This window comes from Amia ocellicauda, chromosome 17 (genome assembly GCF_036373705.1).
Source record: "Amia ocellicauda isolate fAmiCal2 chromosome 17, fAmiCal2.hap1, whole genome shotgun sequence".
In the NCBI taxonomy this organism is placed as follows: Eukaryota; Metazoa; Chordata; class Actinopteri; order Amiiformes; family Amiidae; genus Amia; species Amia ocellicauda.
Window position 1 is genome coordinate 5,501,514 of NC_089866.1, and position 7,416 is coordinate 5,508,929.

The window sequence follows — 7,416 nt, forward strand, 5'->3', positions numbered from 1 at the left end:
AATATTTGAGACGGTGTGCAACGCGGGAGCTATTTCTGTCCCTTCGGCAGCTGCAGTCGTCACCAGTGCGAATGAACGCCGCGGGGGTGAGCGGAGGAACTGGCTGCAGGGTGAACGCAGACAGTTTCTGGGCACAGAGAGCAGGGCCTGCACACTTGCATAACCACATGCAATTAGAAAAAAGGAAAGAAGAAAAAAAAAAAAAAATGGCAAGGTCTAACCTCTCCAGCCAAGCAATTATGTGCGGCTGATAACGGTTAACAGCCTCGCTCACACTGGTTGTAAGTTCCATCTGGTCTCAGCCGGCCTCGGTCAAGTCCATTACAGGCGTACAGGGAGAAGAATGAACCTACCCCCCCACAGTTAATAACATTTTAAGCGATGTTGCTTGACGGTGCACTGAGGTTGTCTCGTCATCACTGGGATCCCCCCCCCGCTACAATCGCAAACCATGTTTTTTTTTAAATGTCATTTCATCCATCTGTTGTGTACGTCAGAATGTTATTTTTGATTCGGTTCCTAACACGAGGTAAAAGGAAGGGATTTTACATAAGTGTATCCCTCAGTATTTCCACCACTGCAGCAGGGAAAATCTCTCCACCCTCCCACTTGGTGTGAGCGAGGCAGCGCTGTGAGTCACAACGCTGAAGGGTGCGTTTATCGACTGACTCCTGCGAGAGGAGATCGTGAATCTCTGCTGCCACGCCGACCCGCTCGACTCGCTGTGAAGTGGAGGCAGACACTCCACCGCGGCGAGGGGCCTCCCTGGAGCGGTGAGAGGGAGGCCGGTGCCTTCGTACGGGGGACGGGGAGCGTCCCTGTAGGGCTGAGAGACGCCCCGAGCTCCACTCCGAACAGGGTGGCCTAGTTCTCACGTTGAGTGGCAGGTAAAGCAACTGAACACAATAGTGCTCTAGTCACGCGGAGTTTCACGAACAGCCGGGACGGAGGTGAGGGTGAAGAGGGTTGACATTTCGGACAACCCCTATCTGGAATGCTCTCTTCACTTCTCTCATTACTGACAGTACCTACAGATGGAGAACGATCTGTGCAGGGAAGTCATCTCTGTGCAATCAGGTAAATAGCAAGCACTTCCAACCACTGAATATTTATGTCCAGCACGTCACCTCGAAGCCAAGACATGACTAGAGAGCAGGACGGGCACGTTTACTTCTCAAAAGCGTCTTGTCAATGACGAAGCCAGAGCAAGACCAGAGTCGTGCTTGCGGACCTTTTCATGGCATTTGAAAACCTACAGGAGGCCAATTAGGACGAGACTAAAGGTAATCAAAGCTTTCAAGGAACACGCTGCCTAAACTAGCCATGGCCTGCGTAAAAGATTGGTGTTTTATAGAACAAATTAGGTAAAATACAATAAATCAAATCCAAGTGATTTGAAAATTCAGTTTCTCATTATAAAATGTTCTGATAGCTCAAGCTGTCTTCATCAGGAGGGGGGACTACCGATTAAAATCTCCAGCCCCAAACCTGTGGTGTTTTTATTTTTAATTTTGGCTTCTCATTAGATTTAGCTGGGCGGTGTAAATAAATCTGACCGGACTCTCCAGGAGCTATTTCAGTACATCCTGGTATCCTTTGACCATCAAGGCATCCCACCGAGGGACACAATGTGGCACAGGCTAGTCTAAAATGTAACACTGCAGCACTGTTAATTATACACTGAATAGATATACCTGAGGATTAATTGACATTGTATTTGTAGGACTGAGCAAACTTCCACTTTATGCCCCAACATATTTTACACATGAACTGACTGCCACAGACTACCTCAGCAAGAGCACTTTGCATGTGAAAGGAGGCCTAAAATCTTTCATTTTCACCCTGGCCTCATTAGAGCGGTCGTGGATTCGTTTCACCCTGGAAAATGACATTTGATATAACCTGTTGCTGCGTTTTTGCCGCTGTGCCAGGTTGCTTTGTTTTGATCCGTGTAACAGTGGGCCGGCTGGGCGCTGGTGTACGGGCTGATGCTTCAAAAAATGCATTTAATCTTCTGATGAAGGGATGCACGCAACTGGCAAAAAATGTCAGTACATTTTCAGGCTTCGGGCTCTAATTTCAGCTAGTGGTGTCCAGTTCACCAGACCAATTGGTATCTGTAAGCCATTAAACCTCCGCTTGCTGTGCCCATTCTGCAAATTGTTCTGACTGGTTTGACAAGCCAATGTGATTTGCGGGATTATTTATTCAACTGTGATCATGTATAGCGACTGCCTATACCATTCCAAACGAACGCTGGAACATGCCTCAGAGGCCCTTGTAGTAATTATTGTTCATTAAACAGAGTTCATGAGATTTTACGTCGAGAAACCAGTTGGATGTCTTGTTCGTAAGATCAAAAAGGGATGTGACTACCTCTGTTTCTTAGGATTTCAAATGAATGCACACTGAGCTAGTATAAACCAATATCATTTCAAAGCAATTACTGCTACCAGTAGCCCCTCACAATCACAAACACTGACGAAAAAATTACTGCTCATTATAATGGAAACTCCTTCCTCGTTAGTGGCAGGTTGTCCGCTGCTGTGCCATGTTTAAGTCATCTGGGGGCACATGAAGGAAAGACAGCACTGTTAAAGGGTCTCCCGCCTGATTTCACACAGGTAAATACAACATTTTCCCCTCACTGACACAGACACGCTAAGAAGCAGGTTTACATATGATCACTGCACTCTCTCCCCACTCACTAGCTGTTCTGTACTTTAATCATCTCTCAGCAATTTATAAAACACTTTTTAATTATGCTCTTTAATTTGCTTTAATATTCCATGCATAACAAATACTAACAGATCAGGAAAGGCAGCAAGTCAGACAGATGTGGTTAATTATTTTGGTGGTAATGGGGTACCATGGAAAATAGTGATGGTGATCATGTGACAGGAGGCTAAAGTAACAATGGTGGGAGGCTCTGAAGAGGCTCATAACAGGAGAGTGTGTAGCAGTGAGGCCCCAGACTGGCGCTACGCACAGCTTTTGATTTTACTCCTGAGATGGGGGTTGAACCTGAATTGCAGTTTTTCTCCGGGACATGGCTTGCTTGACTCTCCTGAAATGTTCTGGGATTACCTGTGCATATAAAACACAAGGCTTTAAAGGGAGGAATGAACCGTACGGCTCAGTCTAATAGATATTATGAATGAATTCAGTTAAGTACCCGCATGTGGTCCAATAATTGTACAATCTGAAGTACCCAATGGCTGTATTTGCAGCGCTGTGTGGATTTTGTCTTTGGGCTGTTAGGAAGATAAATGAGGGGTTTGAAGCTATCAGAGCCGGAGAGACCTGTCACCACTGAGTGATACACTACACAACGAGTCGCTGAGGAGAGGAATGAAGCATTAATAGGACGAGCAGAGATTAAATGACCTTGTCTCATTTGTTAATTATACTGATAATATGTGACTTCATTACGTTATGTAAACTGCACACCGTCACCATTCTTTTAAACAGATTAATTGCTATCAACATCGATTTCGGGGCATGTTTTCCCAAGTAATGGGCAGCAATGTGACAATTACCGTCAAGGAAGGCAATGAAAAGAGTAAAGGCACCTCTTTAATTAAAAAAGATATAAAAACAATCAACTGGTGACAATGGATGTTTTTTATAACCACAAGAGGGCGACAACAAACATTCCCAGATGCAATTTGTTGCCGTTTGCTGCGATTTGCCTCGACTCACACAGACCCTAAGGAACAGGGCCGTCTTCACACAAAACCTTCCCAAACTACTTCTACATAATGATGTAATTATCTACGGCTGCCTAGGAACTGCAGATTTCCACAGTCATTCTCACCCATGTATTCAACTCCCTCCCGAGTGAATCAGGTCTGAGAGGCCGTGTCCAATTACGATGACAGCCACCGATTAGGTAAAAAAGCAAGACATGTGGATTATATATTTGTACTTCTTTGAGAAAATGACAGTATTCAACTCCCTTCTCCACAGCAAGTAAACACAAACTATTAACCCTATAACTGAGAAATCTGAAACAGGTTGCCCAAAGCTTCTGTCTTCAATGACTAAAACAATTACCAGCTTTATTAGTCAAGACTGCCATTAACATAAGCTAAAACACTAATGGCACCTATAAGGCCCTGAAGCGTTTGGGGATCTCCAGGGGCAGGGTTTGAGACCACCGACATATACAACTGAAACTGGAAACACAACATCTATTTGTGTGAAAGGAAAAGTGGGATTTCAGGAGATGCTCGCAGCACAGTACAGTTGGTTTTAAGGGGCGGGGCAGTCTGTGGTCACATGGTGCTCCGGCGGTGAGTGGAGATGGACACTGCGGTCGGCCCGGCTCACTAGAGTCCCAGCTACTCTCAGACTGACCAAGTACACCACTACTGACGTACCCCAGATCGATACGTCTGTTCTGAAGGGTTTAAATCCAGCAGGATGGTAGTTTGGGCATTACCCTTCAGTGCCCGGGCCATTATTCCTATTCTTATTACATTCTTACTACATCGTATTCTTCTGTCAGATCTGTCTCTGTGATGTCCCGGCTCAACTGTCCCACCTAACTGTTGCCTCTCGCTCCTTATCTAAGACAGACATGTCTGTACCATATAGCATCTCAATATCATCTTGGTTTTATCCAACACATACCAACATTACATCTCTCTACAGGGACTACCAGATCTAATTAAAGGCTGTTCATAGCAAATATAAGCTTAATGATCAAATGTTTATGATTATATGGTTATACTGATATGATCTGAACAGGAAGTACATCCAAGGAAAAGACGGACTTCCTTGTGTCAGATTCCTCCTCTCTGAACGCACAGCTGGGGTTTCCTCCTGCCTTTTCCCGGACGCTTTGTCTGCAGAGCTCAGCGCTGCCTCGTGTAAAACCACTCTCCGCTAAGACTGTCTGAGGGTTCGCCTGACAAAGCGCACAGCCTTTGTATTGTCTGTGCTGTGACTACGTTTTATGTAACAGGATTATGTAACAAGCAAGTTTCTGTACTTTATAAATTAAAAGGGGGGGGGGAAATAAAAGTGGCAAAAACAAATCGTATTTCACAGGTTCACCCCTCCAGTCCGTGTGGAGGCTGTGTTGTTCTCTGATTTATTTAAAGCAGTAATTTTATATTGTTCTGGTCTTTCTTTTTACTGGCAAATGTGCTCTGGGTGAGTTTCGATTGTTCCTCTCTACAGGTTTGATTTGCTATTCTAGAGACGCAGACAAATAACAATAAAAATCGACTAGGTCCCCAGGTAACCATACAGGGTCTCCTAAGCTCAGAGGTAGACAGGTATCCTGACAGCAGACTGGGTTTCGGGTCCATTCGGTCTCTAAGGCGGCACCAAAATGGCCGATAATGATGTGGGCAGGAATTACGACTGCACTGCACTGCAGAGGACACACGACCTACAGCTGGACACGCGACAGGTGTCTCTGGGTCATCTTGGCAACGGCTCCACCAAACCGGAGACCCCAATATGCCACGCATGCAATTAATCTAACAAAGTAACCCCCCCCAAAAAGGTGATCTGTGCAAAACATTTTAGGAGTGTGCAGTTAGTCATCTTCACAGAACAGATGGAATTATATTTTCCATCTCAAGTGCCACAGTGCTGTCAATCTGGGAGGAAGGTGACTGCATAGAACTGCACGGAAATAATGATCCGAGAGACACTTCCAACAATTGTCAAGCTGCGTCTCCGATATATTTAACCAGTTCTGGAGCTGCCGCACTGTCACCGGGACTGGAGACGGAGGAACACCTGCCCCCAAGGTATCCCCGTCTGCCTTTTTGCCCTCTTGCTGGCTGGGTGTTAAAAACAGTAACGTGTCTGAGACAGATCTTGGCAGGAACCCCAGCGAGTTCACAAAAAGCACATCTTTATTGTAATTAAGATTTGAAATGAGGAGGTTTGTAAAAGTTACCGCACATATTCTTTTAAACACTTTCACTTTTCATTATTTTTCTGCAGAATTGGTTTTCACGCCGACACTAATCCTTCAGTGAAATTATAAGTCAAGGGAACTTCATGCATCTTCTTATATATATATATTTTGGGGCAGCTGGAGGAAACGCAGAGAGTACAGAGGTGTGGGACACGTTAGGAGGCAGGAGAAGTCGGGGGACCGGGTTGCGCTGCCTGAGGCTCTGTTTTCTTAAACCTGAAAGAGCTGCAGCAAAGCCACGTCTTAACTATTTCAATTTTTGATGTCGAGTTTAAATGTGGATTGAAGCCTTAGAGAGCATCGTGTAAAGCTTGACACATTCCTGAACGGTGACTTTCCCTCAAGGCAGAGTTTTACCCACTGCCTTTTAACATTTAGGACAGAACCACCAATGTCAGCAAAGCAAGTCTTACCAGATTTGCACTGGTGCTATTCTGTAGGCTGCGTTCGCTCTTATTATATTACAGATATAGAAAATCATGCCACCAGTGTCGGTGCAAATCACTACTCCATACATAACAAAAACCTCATGCTTTTGAAGGAGAACGTCAAGGTTTGCTCATAAAAAATCTTAAACCAGATTAGTTCACTCGGCACCTTGTTAAAAGGCTGAAATCCACTGTTATTACCAGTCCCACATATTGAATATTCAAGGGGAATGGAAAATGACGTTTTGCATGTGCTAGCATTATACAATATTCCTCGTCTGAATTCTGAATCACTTTTAATTGTGCTGTTTTTTTTTAAGCACAATGCCAGACGGCAGGACCAGACAATGCAAGTGAAGCACAAGCTGTTCTGCCATATAATTTTATACTTCATACTTTAAATCGAGAGGAGAAACCCTGCACCTTGAAACAGAATGGGGGGCCGTTGACACTACGTTCTAGTTCAAGTGCATCTCTGACGCGCATCATCACCGACAACAAGACCCTCGCCTTTGCAAACCGCCGCCGTCAGGCTGAAACCGGTCGAGAGCCGATGATGCTTTTCAGAAGGTCACGGTGAGATGAAATAATAAAAATAATAGTGATAAAAGGAGAACATCTGTTGTTCAGATTGCAGGGACAAGGTCGTGGAGGGATGATTGGAGCCCCCCTAGCCCCTGCGTTACTCCTGCCGTTTCAGTCATTGATACAGCCTGGGAGCCGGCCAATGCGAAAGAGAGGTACGGCCAAGAGTCTGGAGCCAGATGGCAACAGCTTCGCCAGTACGAAGAGGTGGCTTCTTGTAGGGGCTGGATTTAGATCAAGGTGACAGATACGAATAATCAGATAAGGGGTACTTTGCCCTCGTCATAAATTAACACATTTAAAAAGAGATTCTGCTGACATACAGGAGTCTGAATGATGGCTGCGGTATCGTTCACCCTGGGAATGTCTTTCTGAAACTACCCTTCTGCCAAGTGGGAGCGTGGAGCTGATTAGGGTAGGGTGGAGTGGCTCTCCGTAGTCCAGTAAACAGAGCACAGAGGG